The following is a 12,087-nucleotide window of genomic DNA, read 5'->3' as shown; positions in this document are numbered from 1 at the left end:
CGCCACTAGCTAAATGAAGCCCAAAATCTACGACTAGCTAGAAGCTGTAGAATCGCTTTCAAGTTTGGGGAATTGTAAGATTCCCCAACTTAGTGACTCCTGCGGTTTGGTTTGCAACCGTAGATTCCGAGCAAGAGCCTCGGTGATGGAAAAGGAAGGGGTTAAGCACTATTTTCCGCAAACACGATGTGCAGTTTCTATTTTAAGGGGTTTTTCAGTTTTGGGGGGATTTGACAGAATTTTGGTGTTACTACATCTGGCCATGCTTCACATAACCCATAGGGTCCGGGTAAACATAAATATATACAAAAAAGAAAGCTATCTAGCCTTACTTCGCAGAACCGAGTGATTTTCGTGGCCGAATAAAATGAAAATATAGTAAATAAAATGAAATGCTACCTAACCTTGCATCACAGAGCTATAGGCCCCGTGTAAACAAAAATAAAATGAAAATGCAATCTTAGTCTTACGTCACAAATCCAAAGGCTCTGATTAGGCAAACAAGGTAAAGAAAGTAAGAAATAGTAATAGTATTAATAGAATAAAGATGGTTGTTCTTAGAGTAGTTGGGATGTGTGGAGTGGAATGCAATTTGAGTTGAGATGTGAGAAGAAAAAAGGGAGATCAGACACCCTTTTTCTGTAAAAGGAATGGTCGAATATCCCTGATTCCAAACCCCACCCCCCTGCTGCCTCCCATGGGGCTCTATGCTAAGCCCTTTAAATAGACCACAACATCAGCCATTTGCAGGCCAATGTTAGTATTTTAATACCCCCTTTTTTATCGTTCTTCTAAGGCTATCAGGTGACGTCAATGATGACAAAAGAGTTTTCATGAATCATCGGCCCTTGGAAGGTTGATGATTCGTTGTCCTTTTCTGCATCAACTTGGTAATGTACAGACAATTTTTAAAGTTCTGGTGGTTTAGATGAGCGGCTGAGGTTTAATCTTTGCCAGATTTGGCAACCATCGATCGGGTCTAGTGGTTTTTTTTAGAGGAGGTGTTGGTCATCCTTTCTATCTTATTAGATTTTCAATGACTTTGGGTCAGCCAAATGTGGCTTTATTAAAAATGCATGTGGCTAAGGTTTTCGAGTAACTCAAACTATCAACCAATACCTGATCGAGTTGTGGGCTGCCAATCCAGTCCATTAATCACTTTTGGGTCGTGTTAAGGAGATTGGATTGTTCAAATCCCTTATCTACCAATATGATTCATCAGTTGATTCTTGGGTCAACAAGAGGCAGATTTATCAAAGCCAACCTAAAGCTCGAAGAGTAGTTTATTCTTGTTTTGGGTGGGATGCATATATATATATATCTATATATATATATATATATATATATATATATATATATGGATTTTGACCAAAATGGCTACCCTTTACAAAACGTTCTTTTTTTGGCCCTTTAACAGTAATTGAAAGATTTAAGAGACAAAAATGCCCTTGCGCCTTGAGCCTAGCGTCAGTTAGGGCATGATGTGGGAGGGATTGCGTATTGTGTAAGCGTGCGGGGTAAACTCTATGGGGCCTACTATGGTGTTTGTGAGAAATCCACACGGTTCACATGTTTTGCCAAATCATTTTGTGACATGAGCCCAACAATGAGGTAGATCCAAAGCTCAAATGAGCCACACAACAGAAAACAACGAAGATTGTACGGCCACAATTGAAACATTCGTGGGGTCGTAGAAGCTTTGGATTTTTTATTCTTTTAGTTCATCCCAATGGTAAGGACCTTATAGCATTTGGGCCACTTTATGAACAGTTTGGATTGCATATAAACATCACGGTGGAACCCAGAAAGGTTTGAACGGTAGGCAACCCCTTTCCACGATTCCCAGTCGTGTGGCCCACTTGAGTTTCAGATCTATCTAACTTTTGGTCTCATGTCTTAACATAATCTTCCAAAATGGACGGACGGAGTGGATTTCCCACAAACATCACGGTGTGGCAGGAACTTCACGCAAAAGGCTTTTGCTCGAAATCCGTGTCCATGTGATGGGACGTGATGCGGATTGGGTAGTAGGACCTAGTTAAAGATGGATGGTCCTGTCAGGTGCTCTATGGGGCCCACTGTGATGTATGTATTTTATCCACGCTGTCCATCCATTTTATAATATCATTTTAGGGCATGAGCCAAAAAACGGGGCATATCAAAGGCTCAAGTAGACCACACCACAGAAAGCAATGAGATTGAAAACCTACCATTGAAAACTTCTTGGGGGCCACAAAATTTTTGGATCAAGCCGATATATATGTTTTCCCTTCATACAGGTCTACGTGACCTTAACAACAGGTCAGATGGCAAATAGACATCACGGTTGGCCCTAGGAAGTTTTCGACGGTAGGAGTTCAATCCCCACTGTTTCCTATGGTGTGGTCCACTTGACCCTTCGGTCTGCCTCCTTTCGGGGCTTGTGCTCTAAATTTTTCTATCAAGAAAGATAGACAGCATGGATAAATTATATACATCACAATGGCCCAGAACAATCAATAACAGTGGCTGTTTACTCCCAACTATTTCCTTGTGGTGGGGTCCACCTTATCTATGGATGTGACTCATTCTTTGGCCCATGGCATTAAATTAAATTTTGAATCCAATGGACGAAATGGATTCGACATATCCCACAGTGGGCCCCACAACTGTTAACACATGACAACCTCGACCCTTAACACATGACAAGCACGACCCAAACAATGAAAACATTAAAGATGAAGAAAATTATAAAGAATATTCACATAGTTCCAATAGAAACAAATTACAAGTACTTAGAACTAACAAACAATTGGTTAATGAAACATAGAAAATCACAAATAATCATCTCAAGAACTAGTAGTTTTATGAACATCACTATTCGTTAAAATATTAGAATCCAAACAAAAAACCAACAAAGCTTGTACTTTTTTGTTATAGGGGTCATGTTATTGGTATCTATGATGGAAAATGAATAGGAATACATTGAGAGTGAAAGTCCTTGTACGTAATTTTTTCGAGAACAAAAGAAGGAAGCAAGCTTGAGGGTTAAAAGTGAGGGGTCTCTAGCTTGACAAGAAATTTGCCTGGAAAAAAAAAAATCAAACAAGGTGAAGTGAAATTCGTGTAGAAAATTGGTTGGATACATCAATTAAAAGTGTCCAATACACGGCACTTGTCGATGACGTCACCAGGGCACTTTGTCCATACAAATTTTAAGTGTTGTGTCCAGGAGTGTCGAAGTGGCGGCACGGTAAAATCCTGGAAAGTAGAATTGTACAAGTAGCATTGTTTGGATGGCTGGCCTCGACAAGATTCTGATCACTGACCATCTGAATTCCTGCCTGGGGGAGGGTGTCAATGCTGAGTAGATGCCTGTTATGTTGCTCCTATGAGGAAATGGGGGATCATCTTCTTTTGCACCATGCATTTTCTAGGGTGATTTGGATTGGTATCTTGTCCAAAATTGAGATGGGTAGGTGTTCCCCAAGTCAGTCTTGGATGTAGGGTGACGCATGCTACCATGTGGTCTATTTGGTTGAGTAGAACAAATGAATTTCCAGAGAAAGGTGTCCCCCACTTATTTTGTAATTAAGATGATTTTTTCTTTAATAAGTTGTCTTGGGTTGATCCTAGTTTCACAGGTTGCTCGTTCCATGTTGCATTACAGATGGAGGCTCCCCCTTAGTGGCTTTCTCAAAGCAAATTCATGGGTGCTCTTGGAGCTATGCAAGCCCCGTGGGTGTTGGGGTTTGGTGTGTGATGGAAATGGGGAGGTCCTAAACTCCTAATCAGATTTTCAAGTCCTATCAGGAACCAGGATTCCAAATTTGTGGAGGATTTGGTTCTATTGACAACGGTCAAGTTGGTGGTTAAAATGAAGCTTCATCATGTGACCATCAATGGTGACTCTAAGAATGTGATTTCCAGGGCTATCAGGATCCAGGATTCCAATTTTGTGGAGGATTCGGTTCTATTGACAGCGGTCAAGTTGGTGGTTAAAATGAAGCTTCATCATGTGACCATCAATGGTGACTCTAAGAATGTGATTTCCTGGGCATCAGGTGACTGCTATGCCTGGAGGCTTGCGTACATGGTGGACGAGGTTATTTACTTGAGAACAGGTCACTCAATGTCTTTTATTCATGTTCATAGAAAAGCAAATAGGGAGGTTGACCAGCTAACCAAAGCTGACGCAGTTACTGATAATTATGTGTTGGAGGATTGATGGGGACATCACGCGCACTCACGCCGCCCCCCTATGCACGTACGTACGTAGAAGGAGGACCCCACCATCGATCTGGCTCGATTACGACGTCCAGGGAGGGCCTCCTAGCTAGAAGTCAAGTTTTGGTTCAGAAAAGTGGCCCGATAGTCAAGAAAAGCCCACCATGGGATCTCATGATCGTGGCCTACTCGTCGGATTGATTTTATATTTTAGGTTTTTCTTATTGTTATTATTTAGAACATCGTGAACGCTTTAGATTTCCTTGTTTGGTTTTTATTTTAGTCTACTTCATCGCCAAGTAATAGGTGTCGCACATGATGCGAGTTTTTGGGTATGGGGTTCTCCCTATAAATAGGCATCCCTTGTAGTTCTTTTCATTGATTGAAGTTAATAAAAAATTTCTGCTTTATTTTTCTGCTCTCTTCGTGAGTTGTGGAAGAATTCAAAAGTGGGTGCGAAGCCCTCCATTTTCGAAGGGCTAACTACCGTGGTGCGAAGCCACTTCGATCCCAATTCACCCCCATCTTCCATTATCTTTTTTCCCATCTTCCCCCACCATCCGTACTTTGAATTTGTCCTTTTGTTGCATCAGATTTCTTCATTACAGTAGGTTTCCAGATTTTGGCCCGCAGGCGAGCTGAAACTTCGGCGGAGCACTACGCACAAACTGTACAACGGATCGAGCTGAGATTTGGAGGTTTTGGAGTCCATCCCTTGCCGACCAGGGCCAAGGTGGCCTTTTTCTGAATAGTGGGCCCCACACACGTGCGGCCGGGATCACATGCACGTCCGTCTGGGCCATTGTTGCTGTCCACACGCGAGATCATCTTTTGGCTTAGGTTTTTATCCTCTTTTATCCTCTCATAGCCGTTTTTCATGAATCTTAACCCTGGATTACATGATCCCTAATTGATTTGCCACTTTTTATCACCTTAGGGTTCCTTGAATTGAAATTAGGGAATCCCTTGGATTAGGGATTGATTTTTATGCATGAGTAGTTGATTTTATTTCCCTTTGACATCGTTTGGTTTATAATTTTTATTGGTCCAGTCCTAGCCTGTGTCGGCTTGGACCCGCATAGATTCCCCTTTTTAATTGAATGTTTGGATTTTCATGTGGGACGTGGAATTTGTGTGATTGTTTCTGAATTGGTAGGATCTAAGCCTGAAATCTTGCATATCATATTTAATTTTCCATGTCCTGCATCAAATTTGGTATCGGAGCCTAGGGTTCTTGTAGGGGAATTCATTACATGTTTAGGGTTTGGTTGTTTATGTCCATTACGCATCAATTCTCATCATATATGGCTGTTTAGAGGTCCATAAACCCTGAAATAAGCTGCTGAATTTTTTTTGTTATCCCCTTATTTGAATTATTTTAGAAATTAACTTAGTTTTCTATTTCTAGGTCTAGAAACTTTCCTTTTCTGTTTTTTTTATAAACTAATTTTTTAGAAACTTTCTTAATCTGTTTTTAGAAACTAATTTCCTTTCCTTTTTCTTTTTTAGAAACTAATTTACTTTCCTTTTTCTTTTTTAGAAACTAACTTACTTTCTATTTTTAGCAACTTTCCTTTTTTCTTTTTCTTTAAAAACTAGGTTGTTTTTTTTAGAAACTTTTCTAATTTGATTTTTTTTAGAAGCTTTCCTAATTTGTTTCTTTAGAAACTTTCCTTTTTTGTTTTTTAGAAACTAGGTTGATTCTTTATTATTTTTTTAAAAAAAAACTCTTATATTTTGACAAGTATATTGCTGAATTTTGGTTGGCACCCTACACTAAACATGGAACAATTGCAAGAGTCACTAAATAAGTTGTCCCAAGTTGGAGTTTATGATTAAGCGCTTGGAAATAGACCAATGCTTTGAGCAGCTTGATGAACGCATTGCCCGACTAAAGACCATCGCCAGGACAAACCCCACCATTGGGGTAGATGTCCAATCTCAGGCAGGTGGCCTGAAGGATAGACCAATGAATGGAGTTGGCTAAGGAATCAGTTATGGGCGTTCACCCGGGTACCCATCCCATGAGGGACATCAAGACCACTATTTTGAAGGGTGCAACATGTGCAGCCTTGTGACTGGAGAGAGTGCACCGGATGTTAGTGTAGAGTTACCCACTGAGGTCATTCCGGTAGTGGATGAGTTTCGTGATGTTTGTCCTGATGATCTACCGGATGAGTCCCCTAGGAGGGATATAGAGCACACCAGAACATGGGACACCGTAATACCTACAACCGAGTTTACGTTGAATAATTTTGTCGATAGGTCTACAGGTCTATGTCCTCGTGAAGTCGTTACTGATTATAAACCTAGGAAATTAATTGATCTTGTCCCTATGTCACTGTCCAATAGGCCGTCAGAGTCTGAAGAGTCTTTTGTGCATCACATTCATTTATGGCATCAAGAAATCAGGCAGAAGATCATGACTAATAATGAACATTGCACATTTTCTACAGACCAATATAAATGTTTCAAAGGATTCAATATTGGGGACTCTGTGATGGTCTGCATCAGGCCCGAGCGGTATCCTTTGAGGGCCGTTCGTAAGTTACACGCGTGTAGCGCTGGACCCGTCAAAATTATAAAACGAAACGGTCTCAATGTGTATGAGGTAGATCTTCCACCTTCCATGGGAATTAGTTTCACATTCGATGTGGAGGATTTAGTTACTTTTCAGGGGACCACTGATACTTTGTCCGGCCCTTCGCCCACCCATCTCAATTCCCCATATTTATCCCTTGAATCATAGCCCTTTCCCAACTCATTTTCCCAGCCTCTACCTCCCATATCTACTTTTCCTAACCTTTCTTCCCAGCCTCTACCTCCCATACCTACCCTTCCCGACCCATTTTTTCAGCCTCTACGTCCTATACCTACCCGTCCCGACCCATTTTCCCAGCCTCTACCTCCCATATCTACCCTTCCCAACCTATTTTTCCAGCCTCTACGTCCCATACCTACCCGTCCCGACCCATGTTCCCAACCTCTACCTCCCATACCTACCCGTCCCGACCCATCTTTCCAGCCTCTACCTCCCATACCTATCCTTTCCGACTCATTTTCCCAGCCTCTATCTCCCATACCTAACCTTCACACACCCAAAAAGGAAATAGAGGATATCCTGGACCATCAGATAATTTTAATGTCGGACGGCAGGTTTCAGAAGTATGCGGTTAAATGGAAGTCACGCCCAGCTTCAGACAGCACGTGGCTCACTGAGGAGGAGCTTTCGAGGCTTAATCCCGACATCCTGGAGCGGTTCAGGAGTTTTATTTCGCCAGTGGCGAAATCTTTGCAACCGGAGAGAATTGATGGGGACATCACGCGCACATGCACACTCACGCCGCCCCCCTACGTACGTACGTACGTAGAAGGAGGACCCCACCATCGATCTAGCTCGATGACGACGTATAGGGAGGGCCTCCTAGCTAGAAGTCAAGTTTTGGTTCAGAAAAGTGGCCCGATAGTCAAGAAAAGTCCACTATGGGATCTCATGATCGTGGCCCACTCGTCGGATTGGTTTTATATTTTAGGTTTTGCTTATTGTTTTTATTTAGAACATCGTGAACGCTTTAGATTTCCTTGTTTGGTTTTTATTTTAGTTTAATTCATCGCCAAGTAATAGGTGTCGCACATGGTGCGAGTTTTTGGGTATATGGTTCTCCCTATAAATAGGCACCTCTTGTAGTTCTTTTCATTGATTGAAGTTAATAAAAAATTCCTGCTTTATTTTTTTGCTCTCTTCGTGAGTTGTGGAAGAATTCAAAAGTGGGTGCGAAGCCCTCCCTTTTCAAAGGGCTAACTACTGTGGTGTGAAGCCACATCGATCCCAATTCATCTATCCCTACCCTCTCTCATCCATATATCTCATCTTCTATCATCATTATTGCTTTGAATTTCTCAGCTTTTGCAGCTATTCATTCCCATACAGCCGGTTTCTAAAATCTGGACCTGTAGGAGGACTGAAACTTCGGCGGAGCACCACACTCAAACCGTACAACGGATCGAGCTGAGATTTGGGGGTTTTGGAGTCCATCCCTTGCCGACCAGGGCCAAGGTGGCCTTTTTCTGAATAGTGGGCCCCACACACGTGCGGCCTGGATCACATGCACGTCCGTCTGGGCCATTGTTGCTGTCCACACGCGGGATCATCTTTTGACTTAGGTTTTTATCCTCTTTTATCCTCTCATAGCCATTTTTCATGAATCTTAACTTTGGATTACATGATCCCTAATTGATTTGCCCCTTTTTATCACCTTAGGGTTCCTTGAATTGAAATTAGGGAATCCCTTGGATTAGGGACTGATTTTTATGCATGAGTAGTTGATTTTATTTCCCTTTGACATCGTTTGGTTTATAATTTTTATTGGTCCAGTCCTAACCTGTGTCGGCTTGGACCTGCATAGATTCCCCTTTTTAATTGAATGTTTGGATTTTCATGTGGGACGTGGAGTTTGTGTGATTGTTTCTGAATTGGTAGGATCTAAGCCTGAAATCTTGCATATCATATTTAATTTTCCATGTCCTGCATCAAGGATTTTAGGGACATTTTCATTTGGGGCATATATTGTATTGTTATTTTTCTCCATTGGGCTAGTTGTTTTGGTTGTTGACTAGTGTTCTTGGGGTTCAAGTCTGCAGTCCCTTGTTTTGCTCTTTCGCAGTTTAATAAATAAATAGCTGATTATCCCATTAGTTGAAATCACAGAAAAAGGATTCATGTAACTGACCCTAGTTAGTTGGGATAAATGTTTTCCATATTGTTATCATGTAATGTATCACACCCTTGGGATATGGATACATATCGTTTTATCGCATGGGATATATCCGTCGTATCGCATAATGTTACGTTGTTGTTGGGAAACATTAAGAAATTGGTCGAATTTTTTAATAAAACTTCAGAGATTGTTAAAAAAGACATCAATACACACTTGGAAATTAAAACATCACAAAAAACAAGTGCACATAATAGGTTTCTTCAATATGGGGTTATAATCTGTGTTGTCTAACTGAACTGATGCAAGTATAATCAAAGTCTATCCATATAATTTATAAATGTAAGAAGACATATATGGAAACACAAGCAATACATTCAATAGAAAAATAAGTAGACACTAGAAATATACCTGTGAATAATGTGTGGTTGTGACTCGGACCAGCATAGAGTTGCGCGGTGGGCTGGTGGCTCAAAATCATCATCTCCATTTCAACAAGTCCGGGCATGGTACTGTTGCTTTACAAACCAACAATAATATGCTTAGGACATAGTCGAACGATACAATGAAGATACTCTCTAACATAACGCTGGAAATAGCCTCTCCAATTTGAGAAAATTTAGAATTTTCTTCAATTTTCCACAAATTGGGCCTTCTTTCTCCAAATCCCAAAATTAGAGTGTATGTGATGAAGATTTCATCAAACACTCATGAATACTCTAAAATGAGGGCCAATTGACAACTAATTGAAGTGAAATTTTGAAAATAAATATATCTTTTAACATTTTAAACCAATTTTTAATATAAAAAAATTTCAAAAAATTCCCAAATTATCAAGAACCACTAGATCGGGTTACATACATGTTTGATTTTGTGTTTGGACCATGGTGTGCCTTAAAGGCCGTCACATAAAGGTAGCAATGACAGCTGTTAAACGTTACGAGGTCATAACAGCAGTTACAGAAAAAATGACCTATAACACCCCCCATAAAGGTTGTAACAACCCTGTAATGGTCCATTACAGAGCCGATACAGGTTTTTTTAGTTTTTTACAATAAATTAAAAAAGTGACTGTAGAGGCCATTGCAAGGGCCGTAACCGCCATTATAGCCCATATTGTAATGGTAATGGTGTTGGCTGTTACGACCACCATTACCGTTACGAAATACCTTAGTTGGGAACAAAGATTGCAACCGATTTGCGAGAAATTGGGAATTTCGATTTTTTTTTCCCAATTTTCCACAACTCAGTCCATCTCCTCCAAAAACTCGAAATCGAAGCTCTAAATCCATGACTTTTAAGTTTTAATGCAAAACATGAAGAATAATGGATTTGTGATAATTTGACATTGATTTAACATGATTTACAGCGAAAAAATGTATCAAAAATCGAAAATGCTCACCAGATCGAACAAATGAGATATATCAGCATTACCTATGTGTTTCGTATAGCATAGGCAGAATACAAGATATATCGTGGGATATATCGGCTGATATCATTGATACTGAAAACATCGATTGAGATAAGGCTTAAATGATGACAATTATCCATTTAAAAAAATGTTGTTGCATGCATGGAATATGTTCATACCATTGTGTGACATCTTGATAATATAGGTAGTTGATGCCTCATCAGATGAGCGTGAGGAATGCATTCGTTAAATGAACTCTTTTTTTTTTTTTTTTGCAGTTCCCTCCTGAATAAAGTGCTCCTATTAGATTAGTACACGATGACCTTATAGTCTCAAATTCTCAAGAGATATGCCGTGCCTGGTCCAAGAGATTAGATTCATAGTTAAGCAAGTTGGTGTACAGCGAGATTGAATTTGAGCTGACATTGTTTATATGATGTAGAGTCGATTGAGATGGTTTGGTCGTGTGTGACAAAAATTGGAGATGGCTCTAGTGAAAAGGGAAACTTTAATTAGGACTGAAGGACCTGAAATGAGGATGAGAGGAGACCTAAAGAACTTGGATTAAGGTTGTGAGAAGGGATTGGGAGGCTTGTTCACATGCCAAAGGATAGGGCTTTATATAGGAATGATTGTCAAGGCAGGGTTCGTAAAGTTGACCCCAAGTAGTTTGGTCATGGCTAACTATTTGCCAATGCATGGTTCGTCAAGTCGGCCTCAAATAATGATGCTGACAGCGGCAGCGATGATGATAATCATGCTCTCAATTGAACTTTGTACCTTTATTCTGTTTTGATTCTCCCCCCTTTTAAGGCATTGAGATTGTATATTCTTCACCTGGTTATTTGCTTCCTACACCTAATTAGTCAAGTGTAGAATTCCATTGGCTAGCAGGGAGCTTCTTTTGCAGTGGTATATATATATATTTTGAAAGATAACTCAAATTTATTGAAAAAGCAAAATGGAAACTACAAGCAAAAGGGGATGCCGAGAAAGCAACCTAAGGGCTAACCAAGAAACTCAATATTACAATCCCTTAATTTAGAAATACAAGTGGCCCATTCAATAAGCAACATCCTAGCCCTACCCTTCACCAATTTCCTTTAGTTATTGAAACATTTAGCATTTTTCTCTTCCCAAAAAGCCCACCAAATAGCTAGCACCCGCATCCTCCACAACACCTTTTTTCTCCTTCTTGAGCCCTACTATGTGCCACGCAACCAAGAGAGAGGCCACCGAATTTGGCAAGGACCACAAAAGATGGAAGTGTCTCAGGAAGTCTGCCCAAATGGGCCAAATAAAAGGGCAATGCATGAATAGGTGGTCTGCTGATTCCTCGTCTTGCATGCACAAGATACAGATATTAGGGATCACCATAGCCCTTTTCTGGAGGTTATCAATGGTTAACACTTTCTTTCTACCCACCAACCACTCAAAAGCCACAATCTTTGGGGGGACATCGTAATGCCAAACGAATTTGTTGTGCCCGGCCTCCCCATGAGATCCAACTCCATGAACAATAGAATAAAGGATCTAACTGAGAATCATCCCAACTTTGCAGTGGTATATTGATCGGCCTAGTTTCATTCTCCATATTCATGACACTGTTATTCTTGCTCTTTTGTTTTCCTCTTCAGAGTTGTCTGCTTGAGTGATCATCATCTTGGGTTTTGTTGACCTACCTCATGTGAGCTCTCTCATCTAATGAAAGAGTGAAATAAAATAGAGCTGCTAAGTCAAATGCCAATGGCAATC

General features: G+C 40.5%; 1 protein-coding gene across 1 annotated transcript in view; it reads left to right on the top strand.

Moving 5' to 3' along the window:
• Window positions 1-12,087, top strand: part of LOC131243582 (UDP-galactose/UDP-glucose transporter 5B-like) — a 48,785-nt gene that overhangs the window by 18,249 nt on the left and 18,449 nt on the right. The window lies entirely within an intron of this gene.

Source organism: Magnolia sinica, chromosome 4 (assembly GCF_029962835.1).
Source record: "Magnolia sinica isolate HGM2019 chromosome 4, MsV1, whole genome shotgun sequence".
NCBI classification, from domain to species: domain Eukaryota; kingdom Viridiplantae; phylum Streptophyta; class Magnoliopsida; order Magnoliales; family Magnoliaceae; genus Magnolia; species Magnolia sinica.
The sequence above is the reverse complement of the archived record's forward strand: the minus strand, read 5'-3'. Positions and strand labels throughout refer to the sequence as shown.